Below are 12,052 nucleotides of genomic sequence, written 5' to 3'. Positions count from 1 at the left end.
ATCACATAATACTTCTTACACACGTTGTCCTGTACTGAATTTGATCCTCGATTGATTCGGATGAAAGCTTGTTGGTAACTGAACTTTCTCCACCAATCTTTGGCTTACAACATTGTTCTCCCTTTCGTAAACGAATGCAACTAAACGTGGTGGGCCTTCGATTAAACACCTTGCTTTTCTACTACCTTTTCCATCATCTTTCTCTTTACTTCCTTTTCTTTTTCTTCAATTTCCCTTCCTTCTGATGCTTTTATTTCTTCTTTTTCTATTCTTTCTTTTTCTATTTTCTCCTTCAGCCTATGTTGATCTTTACTGGCTTGTCTTGGTGTCATAAATTTCAACTTCATTTCATGTCCCTCATGCCTCAAATAAAGGGAACGTTAATCAAGATTGAGCGTTTTAAAATCAAGTCATGCCCATCTAAAAAGAAGATGACAAGAGTTTGTGGGAGCAATATCACATAATACTTCTTTCACACATTGTCCTGTACTGAATTTGATCCTTGCTTGATTCCGATGAAAGCTTGTTCGTAACTTGAGTTTCTCCACCAATCTTTGGCTTACAACATTGTTCTCGCTTTCGTAAACGAATGCAACTAAACATGGGGGGCCTTCGATTAAACACCTTGCTTTTCTACTACCTTTTCCATCATCTTTTTCTTTACTTCCTTTTCTTTTTCTTCAATTTCCCTTCCTTCTGCAGTTTATATTTCTTCTTTTTCTATTCTTTCTTTTTCTATTTTCTGCATCAACGTGTGTTGATCCTTCTTGGCTTGTCTTGGTGGCATTAATTTCAACTTCATTTCATGTCCCTCATGCCTCAAATAAAGGGAACGTTAATCAAGATTGAGCGTTTTAAAATGAAGTCTTGCCCATCTAAAAAGAAGATGACAAGAGTTTGTGGGAGCAATATCACATAATACTTCCTTCACACATTGTCTTGTACTGAATTTGATCCTTGCTTGATTTGGATGAAAGCTTGTTGGTAACTTGAGTTTCTCCACCAATCTTTGGCTTACAACATTGTTCTCGCTTTCGTAAACAAATGCAACTAAACATGTGTGGCCTTCGATTAAACACCTTGCTTTTCTACTACCTTTTCCATCATCTTTTTCTTTACTTCCTTTTCTTTTTCCTCAATTTCCCTTCCTTCTGTAGTTTATATTTCTTCTTTTTCTATTCTTTCTTTTTCTATTTTCTCCTTCAACATGTGTTGATCCTTCTTGGCTTGTCTTGGTGTCATAAATTTCAACTTCATTTCATGACCCTCATGCCTCAAATAAAGGGAACGTTAATCAAGATTGAGCGTTTTAAAATGAAGTCATGCCCATCTAAAAAGAAGTCGACAAGAGTTTGTTGGAGCAATATCATATAATACTTCTTACACACGTTGTCCTGTACTGAATTTGATCCTCGCTTGATTCGGATGAAAGCTTGTTGGTAACTGAACTTTCTCCACCAATCTTTGGCTTACAACATTGTTCTCGCTTTCGTAAACGAATGCAACTAAACGTGGTGGGCCTTCGATTAAACACCTTGCTTTTCTACAACCTTTTCCATCATCTTTCTCTTTACTTCCTTTTCTTTTTCTTCAATTTCCCTTCCTTCTGATGCTTTTATTTCTTCTTTTTCTATTCTTTCTTTTTCTATTTTCTCCTTCAGCCTATGTTGATCTTTACTGGCTTGTCTTGGTGTCATAAATTTCAACTTCATTTCATGTCCCCCATGCCTCAAATAAAGGGAACGTTAATCAAGATTGAGCATTTTAAAATGAAGTCATGCCCATCTAAAAAGAAGATGACAAGAGTTTGTGGGAGCAATATCACATAATACTTCTTTCACACATTGTTCTGTACTGAATTTGATCCTTGCTTGATTCCGATGAAAGCTTGTTCGTAATTTGAGTTTCTCCACCAATCTTTGGCTTACAACATTGTTCTCACTTTCGTAAACGAATGCAACTAAACATGGGGGGCCTTCGATTAAACACCTTGCTTTTCTACTACCTTTTCCATCATCTTTTTCTTTACTTCCTTTTCTTTTTCTTCAATTTCCCTTCCTTCTGCAGTTTATATTTCTTCTTTTTCTATTCTTTCTTTTTCTATTTTCTCCATCAACGTGTGTTGATCCTTCTTGGCTTGTCTTGGTGGCATTAATTTCAACTTCATTTCATGTCCCTCATGCCTCAAATAAAGGGAACGTTAATCAAGATTGAGCGTTTTAAAATGAAGTCTTGCCCATCTAAAAAGAAGATGACAAGAGTTTGTGGGAGCAATATCACATAATACTTCTTACACACGTTGTCCTGTACTGAATTTGATCCTCGATTGATTCGGATGAAAGCTTGTTGGTAACTGAACTTTCTCCACCAATCTTTGGCTTACAACATTGTTCTCCCTTTCGTAAACGAATGCAACTAAACGTGGTGGGCCTTCGATTAAACACCTTGCTTTTCTACTACCTTTTCCATCATCTTTCTCTTTACTTCCTTTTCTTTTTCTTCAATTTCCCTTCCTTCTGATGCTTTTATTTCTTCTTTTTCTATTCTTTCTTTTTCTATTTTCTCCTTCAGCCTATGTTGATCTTTACTGGCTTGTCTTGGTGTCATAAATTTCAACTTCATTTCATGTCCCTCATGCCTCAAATAAAGGGAACGTTAATCAAGATTGAGCGTTTTAAAATGAAGTCATGCCCATCTAAAAAGAAGATGACAAGAGTTTGTGGGAGCAATATCACATAATACTTCTTTCACACATTGTCCTGTACTGAATTTGATCCTTGCTTGATTCCGATGAAAGCTTGTTCGTAACTTGAGTTTCTCCACCAATCTTTGGCTTACAACATTGTTCTCGCTTTCGTAAACGAATGCAACTAAACATGGGGGGCCTTCGATTAAACACCTTGCTTTTCTACTACCTTTTCCATCATCTTTTTCTTTACTTCCTTTTCTTTTTCTTCAATTTCCCTTCCTTCTGCAGTTTATATTTCTTCTTTTTCTATTCTTTCTTTTTCTATTTTCTGCATCAACGTGTGTTGATCCTTCTTGGCTTGTCTTGGTGGCATTAATTTCAACTTCATTTCATGTCCCTCATGCCTCAAATAAAGGGAACGTTAATCAAGATTGAGCGTTTTAAAATGAAGTCTTGCCCATCTAAAAAGAAGATGACAAGAGTTTGTGGGAGCAATATCACATAATACTTCCTTCACACATTGTCCTGTACTGAATTTGATCCTTGCTTGATTTGGATGAAAGCTTGTTGGTAACTTGAGTTTCTCCACCAATCTTTGGCTTACAACATTGTTCTCGCTTTCGTAAACGAATGCAACTAAACATGTGTGGCCTTCGATTAAACACCTTGCTTTTCTACTACCTTTTCCATCATCTTTTTCTTTACTTCCTTTTCTTTTTCTTCAATTTCCCTTCCTTCTGATGCTTTTATATCTTCTTTTTCTATTCTTTCTTTTTCTATTTTCTCCTTCAGCCTATGTTGATCTTTACTGGCTTGTCTTGGTGTCATAAATTTCAACTTCATTTCATGTCCCTCATGCCTCAAATAAAGGGAACGTTAATCAAGATTGAGCGTTTTAAAATGAAGTCATGCCCATCTAAAAAGAAGATGACAAGAGTTTGTGGGAGCAATATCACATAATACTTCTTTCACACATTGTCCTGTACTGAATTTGATCCTTGCTTGATTCCGATGAAAGCTTGTTCGTAACTTGAGTTTCTCCACCAATCTTTGGCTTACAACATTGTTCTCACTTTCGTAAACGAATGCAACTAAACATGGGGGGCCTTCGATTAAACACCTTGCTTTTCTACTACCTTTTCCATCATCTTTTTCTTTACTTCCTTTTCTTTTTCTTCAATTTCCCTTCCTTCTGCAGTTTATATTTCTTCTTTTTCTATTCTTTCTTTTTCTATTTTCTCCATCAACGTGTGTTGATCCTTCTTGGCTTGTCTTGGTGGCATTAATTTCAACTTCATTTCATGTCCCTCATGCCTCAAATAAAGGGAACGTTAATCAAGATTGAGCGTTTTAAAATGAAGTCTTGCCCATCTAAAAAGAAGATGACAAGAGTTTGTGGGAGCAATATCACATAATACTTCTTACACACGTTGTCCTGTACTGAATTTGATCCTTGCTTGATTCCGATGAAAGCTTGTTCGTAACTTGAGTTTCTCCACCAATCTTTGGCTTACAACATTGTTCTCGCTTTCGTAAACGAATGCAACTAAACATGGGGGGCCTTCGATTAAACACCTTGCTTTTCTACTACCTTTTCCATCATCTTTTTCTTTACTTCCTTTTCTTTTTCTTCAATTTCCCTTCCTTCTGCAGTTTATATTTCTTCTTTTTCTATTCTTTCTTTTTCTATTTTCTGCATCAACGTGTGTTGATCCTTCTTGGCTTGTCTTGGTGGCATTAATTTCAACTTCATTTCATGTCCCTCATGCCTCAAATAAAGGGAACGTTAATCAAGATTGAGCGTTTTAAAATGAAGTCTTGCCCATCTAAAAAGAAGATGACAAGAGTTTCTGGGAGCAATATCACATAATACTTCCTTCACACATTGTCTTGTACTGAATTTGATCCTTGCTTGATTTGGATGAAAGCTTGTTGGTAACTTGAGTTTCTCCACCAATCTTTGGCTTACAACATTGTTCTCGCTTTCGTAAACAAATGCAACTAAACATGTGTGGCCTTCGATTAAACACCTTGCTTTTCTACTACCTTTTCCATCATCTTTTTCTTTACTTCCTTTTCTTTTTCCTCAATTTCCCTTCCTTCTGTAGTTTATATTTCTTCTTTTTCTATTCTTTCTTTTTCTATTTTCTCCTTCAACATGTGTTGATCCTTCTTGGCTTGTCTTGGTGTCATAAATTTCAACTTCATTTCATGACCCTCATGCCTCAAATAAAGGGAACGTTAATCAAGATTGAGCGTTTTAAAATGAAGTCATGCCCATCTAAAAAGAAGTCGACAAGAGTTTGTTGGAGCAATATCATATAATACTTCTTACACACGTTGTCCTGTACTGAATTTGATCCTCGCTTGATTCGGATGAAAGCTTGTTGGTAACTAAACTTTCTCCACCAATCTTTGGCTTACAACATTGTTCTCGCTTTCGTAAACGAATGCAACTAAACGTGGTGGGCCTTCGATTAAACACCTTGCTTTTCTACAACCTTTTCCATCATCTTTCTCTTTACTTCCTTTTCTTTTTCTTCAATTTCCCTTCCTTCTGATGCTTTTATTTCTTCTTTTTCTATTCTTTCTTTTTCTATTTTCTCCTTCAGCCTATGTTGATCTTTACTGGCTTGTCTTGGTGTCATAAATTTCAACTTCATTTCATGTCCCCCATGCCTCAAATAAAGGGAACGTTAATCAAGATTGAGCATTTTAAAATGAAGTCATGCCCATCTAAAAAGAAGATGACAAGAGTTTGTGGGAGCAATATCACATAATACTTCTTTCACACATTGTTCTGTACTGAATTTGATCCTTGCTTGATTCCGATGAAAGCTTGTTCGTAATTTGAGTTTCTCCACCAATCTTTGGCTTACAACATTGTTCTCACTTTCGTAAACGAATGCAACTAAACATGGGGGGCCTTCGATTAAACACCTTGCTTTTCTACTACCTTTTCCATCATCTTTTTCTTTACTTCCTTTTCTTTTTCTTCAATTTCCCTTCCTTCTGCAGTTTATATTTCTTCTTTTTCTATTCTTTCTTTTTCTATTTTCTCCATCAACGTGTGTTGATCCTTCTTGGCTTGTCTTGGTGGCATTAATTTCAACTTCATTTCATGTCCCTCATGCCTCAAATAAAGGGAACGTTAATCAAGATTGAGCGTTTTAAAATGAAGTCTTGCCCATCTAAAAAGAAGATGACAAGAGTTTGTGGGAGCAATATCACATAATACTTCTTACACACGTTGTCCTGTACTGAATTTGATCCTCGATTGATTCGGATGAAAGCTTGTTGGTAACTGAACTTTCTCCACCAATCTTTGGCTTACAACATTGTTCTCCCTTTCGTAAACGAATGCAACTAAACGTGGTGGGCCTTCGATTAAACACCTTGCTTTTCTACTACCTTTTCCATCATCTTTCTCTTTACTTCCTTTTCTTTTTCTTCAATTTCCCTTCCTTCTGATGCTTTTATTTCTTCTTTTTCTATTCTTTCTTTTTCTATTTTCTCCTTCAGCCTATGTTGATCTTTACTGGCTTGTCTTGGTGTCATAAATTTCAACTTCATTTCATGTCCCTCATGCCTCAAATAAAGGGAACGTTAATCAAGATTGAGCGTTTTAAAATGAAGTCATGCCCATCTAAAAAGAAGATGACAAGAGTTTGTGGGAGCAATATCACATAATACTTCTTTCACACATTGTCCTGTACTGAATTTGATCCTTGCTTGATTCCGATGAAAGCTTGTTCGTAACTTGAGTTTCTCCACCAATCTTTGGCTTACAACATTGTTCTCGCTTTCGTAAACGAATGCAACTAAACATGGGGGGCCTTCGATTAAACACCTTGCTTTTCTACTACCTTTTCCATCATCTTTTTCTTTACTTCCTTTTCTTTTTCTTCAATTTCCCTTCCTTCTGCAGTTTATATTTCTTCTTTTTCTATTCTTTCTTTTTCTATTTTCTGCATCAACGTGTGTTGATCCTTCTTGGCTTGTCTTGGTGGCATTAATTTCAACTTCATTTCATGTCCCTCATGCCTCAAATAAAGGGAACGTTAATCAAGATTGAGCGTTTTAAAATGAAGTCTTGCCCATCTAAAAAGAAGATGACAAGAGTTTGTGGGAGCAATATCACATAATACTTCCTTCACACATTGTCCTGTACTGAATTTGATCCTTGCTTGATTTGGATGAAAGCTTGTTGGTAACTTGAGTTTCTCCACCAATCTTTGGCTTACAACATTGTTCTCGCTTTCGTAAACGAATGCAACTAAACATGTGTGGCCTTCGATTAAACACCTTGCTTTTCTACTACCTTTTCCATCATCTTTTTCTTTACTTCCTTTTCTTTTTCTTCAATTTCCCTTCCTTCTGATGCTTTTATATCTTCTTTTTCTATTCTTTCTTTTTCTATTTTCTCCTTCAGCCTATGTTGATCTTTACTGGCTTGTCTTGGTGTCATAAATTTCAACTTCATTTCATGTCCCTCATGCCTCAAATAAAGGGAACGTTAATCAAGATTGAGCGTTTTAAAATGAAGTCATGCCCATCTAAAAAGAAGATGACAAGAGTTTGTGGGAGCAATATCACATAATACTTCTTTCACACATTGTCCTGTACTGAATTTGATCCTTGCTTGATTCCGATGAAAGCTTGTTCGTAACTTGAGTTTCTCCACCAATCTTTGGCTTACAACATTGTTCTCACTTTCGTAAACGAATGCAACTAAACATGGGGGGCCTTCGATTAAACACCTTGCTTTTCTACTACCTTTTCCATCATCTTTTTCTTTACTTCCTTTTCTTTTTCTTCAATTTCCCTTCCTTCTGCAGTTTATATTTCTTCTTTTTCTATTCTTTCTTTTTCTATTTTCTCCATCAACGTGTGTTGATCCTTCTTGGCTTGTCTTGGTGGCATTAATTTCAACTTCATTTCATGTCCCTCATGCCTCAAATAAAGGGAACGTTAATCAAGATTGAGCGTTTTAAAATGAAGTCTTGCCCATCTAAAAAGAAGATGACAAGAGTTTGTGGGAGCAATATCACATAATACTTCTTACACACGTTGTCCTGTACTGAATTTGATCCTCGATTGATTCGGATGAAAGCTTGTTGGTAACTGAACTTTCTCCACCAATCTTTGGCTTACAACATTGTTCTCCCTTTCGTAAACGAATGCAACTAAACGTGGTGGGCCTTCGATTAAACACCTTGCTTTTCTACTACCTTTTCCATCATCTTTCTCTTTACTTCCTTTTCTTTTTCTTCAATTTCCCTTCCTTCTGATGCTTTTATTTCTTCTTTTTCTATTCTTTCTTTTTCTATTTTCTCCTTCAGCCTATGTTGATCTTTACTGGCTTGTCTTGGTGTCATAAATTTCAACTTCATTTCATGTCCCTCATGCCTCAAATAAAGGGAACGTTAATCAAGATTGAGCGTTTTAAAATGAAGTCATGCCCATCTAAAAAGAAGATGACAAGAGTTTGTGGGAGCAATATCACATAATACTTCTTTCACACATTGTCCTGTACTGAATTTGATCCTTGCTTGATTCCGATGAAAGCTTGTTCGTAACTTGAGTTTCTCCACCAATCTTTGGCTTACAACATTGTTCTCGCTTTCGTAAACGAATGCAACTAAACATGGGGGGCCTTCGATTAAACACCTTGCTTTTCTACTACCTTTTCCATCATCTTTTTCTTTACTTCCTTTTCTTTTTCTTCAATTTCCCTTCCTTCTGCAGTTTATATTTCTTCTTTTTCTATTCTTTCTTTTTCTATTTTCTCCATCAACGTGTGTTGATCCTTCTTGGCTTGTCTTGGTGGCATTAATTTCAACTTCATTTCATGTCCCTCATGCCTCAAATAAAGGGAACGTTAATCAAGATTGAGCGTTTTAAAATGAAGTCTTGCCCATCTAAAAAGAAGATGACAAGAGTTTGTGGGAGCAATATCACATAATACTTCCTTCACACATTGTCCTGTACTGAATTTGATCCTTGCTTGATTTGGATGAAAGCTTGTTGGTAACTTGAGTTTCTCCACCAATCTTTGGCTTACAACATTGTTCTCGCTTTCGTAAACGAATGCAACTAAACATGTGTGGCCTTCGATTAAACACCTTGCTTTTCTACTACCTTTTCCATCATCTTTTTCTTTACTTCCTTTTCTTTTTCTTCAATTTCCCTTCCTTCTGATGCTTTTATATCTTCTTTTTCTATTCTTTCTTTTTCTATTTTCTCCTTCAGCCTATGTTGATCTTTACTGGCTTGTCTTGGTGTCATAAATTTCAACTTCATTTCATGTCCCTCATGCCTCAAATAAAGGGAACGTTAATCAAGATTGAGCGTCTTAAAATGAAGTCATGCCCATCTAAAAAGAAGATGACAAGAGTTTGTGGGAGCAATATCACATAATACTTCTTTCACACATTGTCCTGTACTGAATTTGATCCTTGCTTGATTCCGATGAAAGCTTGTTCGTAACTTGAGTTTCTCCACCAATCTTTGGCTTACAACATTGTTCTCGCTTTCGTAAACGAATGCAACTAAACATGGGGGGCCTTCGATTAAACACCTTGCTTTTCTACTACCTTTTCCATCATCTTTTTCTTTACTTCCTTTTCTTTTTCTTTAATTTTCCTTCCTTCTGCAGTTTATATTTCTTCTTTTTCTATTCTTTCTTTTTCTATTTTCTCCTTCAACGTGTGTTGATCCTTCTTGGCTTGTCTTGGTGTCATAAATTTCAACTTCATTTCATGTCCCTCATGCCTCAAATAAAGGGAACATTAATCAAGATTGAGCGTTTTAAAATGAAGTCATGCCCATGTAAAAAGAAGATGACAAGAGTTTGTTGGAGCAATATCACATAATACTTCTTACACACGTTGTCCTGTACTGAATTTGATCCTTGCTTGATTTGGATGAAAGCTTGTTGGTAACTTGAGTTTCTCCCCCAATCTTTGGCTTACAACATTGTTCTCGCTTTCGTATACGAATGCAACTAAACATGTGTGGCCTTCGATTAAACACCTTGCTTTTCTACTACCTTTTCCATCATCTTTTTCTTTACTTCCTTTTCTTTTTCTTCAATTTCCCTTCCTTCTGTAGTTTATATTTCTTCTTTTTCTATCCTTTCTTTTTCTATTTTCTCCTTCAACGTGTGTTGATCCTTCTTGGCTTGTCTTGGTGTCATAAATTTCAACTTCATTTCATGTCCCTCATGCCTCAAATAAAGGGAACGTTAATCAAGATTGAGCGTTTTAAAATGAAATCTTGCCCATCTAAAAAGAAGATGACAAGAGTTTGTGGGAGCAATACCACATAATACTTCCTTCACACATTGTCCTGTACTGAATTTGATCCTTGCTTGATTTGGATGAAAGCTTGTTGGTAACTTGAGTTTCTCCACCGATTTTTGGCTTACAACATTGTTCTCGCTTTCGTAAACGAATGCAACTAAACATGTGTGGCCTTCGATTAAACACCTTGCTTTTCTACTACCTTTTCCATCATCTTTTTCTTTACTTCCTTTTCTTTTTCTTCAATTTCCCTTCCTTCTGCAGTTTATATTTCTTCTTTTTCTATTCTTTCTTTTTCTATTTTCTCCTTCAACGTGTGTTGATCCTTCTTGGCTTGTCTTGGTGTCATAAATTTCAACTTCATTTCATGTCCCTCATGCCTCAAATAAAGGGAACGTTAATCAAGATTGAGCGTTTTAAAATCAAGTCTTGCCCATCTAAAAAGAAGATGACAAGAGTTTGTGGTAGCAATATCATATAATACTTCCTTCACAAATTTTCTTGTACTGAATTTGATCCTTGCTTGATTTGGATGAAAGCTTGTTGGTAACTTGAGTTTCTCCATCAATCTTTGGCTTACAACATTGTTCTCGCTTTCGTAAACGAATGCAACTAAACATGTGTCGCCTTCGATTAAACACCTTGCTTTTCTACTACCTTTTCCATCATCTTTTTCTTTACCTCCTTTTCTTTTTCTTCAATTTCCCTTCCTTCTGTAGTTTATATTTCTTCTTTTTCTATTGTTTCTTTTTCTATTTTCTCCTTCAACGTGTGTTGATCCTTCTTGGCTTGTCTTGGTGTCATAAATTTCAACTTCATTTCATGTCCCTCATGCCTCAAATAAAGGGAATGTTAATCAAGATTGAGCATTTTAAAATGAAGTCTTGCCCATCTAAAAAGAAGATGACAAGAGTTTGTGGGAGCAATATCACATAATACTTCCTTCACACATTGTCCTGTACTGAATTTGATCCTTGCTTGATTTGGATGAAAGCTTGTTGGTAACTTGAGTTTCTCCACCAATCTTTGGCTTACAACATTGTTCTCGCTTTCGTAAACGAATGCAACTAAATATGTGTCGCCTTCGATTAAACACCTTGCTTTTCTACTACCTTTTCCATCATCTTTTTCTTTACCTCCTTTTCTTTTTCTTCAATTTCCCTTCCTTCTGTAGTTTATATTTCTTCTTTTTCTATTGTTTCTTTTTCTATTTTCTCCTTCAACGTGTGTTGATCCTTCTTGGCTTGTCTTGGTGTCATAAATTTCAACTTCATTTCATGTCCCTCATGCCTCAAATAAAGGGAACGTTAATCAAGATTGAGCATTTTAAAATGATGCATTGCCCATCTAAAAAGAAGATGACAAGAGTTTGTGGGAGCAATATCACATAATACTTCATTCACACATTGTCCTGTACTGAATTTGATCCTTGCTTGATTTGGATGAAAGCTTGTTGGTAACTTGAGTTTCTCCACCAATCTTTGGCTTACAACATTGTTCTCGCTTTCGTAAACGAATGTAACTAAACATGTGTGGCTTTCGATTAAACACCTTGCTTTTCTACTACCTTTTCCATCATCTTTTTCTTTACTTCCTTTTCTTTTTCTTCAATTTCCTTTCCTTCTGCAGTTTATATTTCTTCTTTTTCTATTCTTTCTTTTTCTATTTTCTCCTTCAACGTGTGTTGATCCTTCTTGGCTTGTCTTGGTGTCATAAATTTCAACTTCATTTCATGTCCCTTATGCCTCAAATAAAGGGAACGTTAATCAAGATTGAGCATTTTAAAATGAAGTCTTGCCCATCTAAAAAGAAGATGACAAGAGTTTGTGGGAGCAATATCACATAATACTTCCTTCACACATTGTCCTGTACTGAATTTAATCCTTGCTTGATTTGGATGAAAGCTTGTTGGTAACTTGAGTTTCTCCACCAATCTTTGGCTTACAACATTGTTCTCGCTTTCGTAAACGAATGTAACTAAACATGTGTGGCCTTCGACTAAACACCTTGCTTTTCTACTACCTTTTCCATCATCTTTTTCTTTACTTCCTTTTCTTTT

Source organism: Vigna unguiculata, chromosome 1 (assembly GCF_037176805.1).
Source record: "Vigna unguiculata cultivar grain cowpea cultivar isolate G323 ecotype 2 chromosome 1, ASM3717680v1, whole genome shotgun sequence".
Taxonomy (NCBI): Eukaryota; Viridiplantae; Streptophyta; class Magnoliopsida; order Fabales; family Fabaceae; genus Vigna; species Vigna unguiculata.
The sequence above is the reverse complement of the archived record's forward strand: the minus strand, read 5'-3'. Positions refer to the sequence as shown.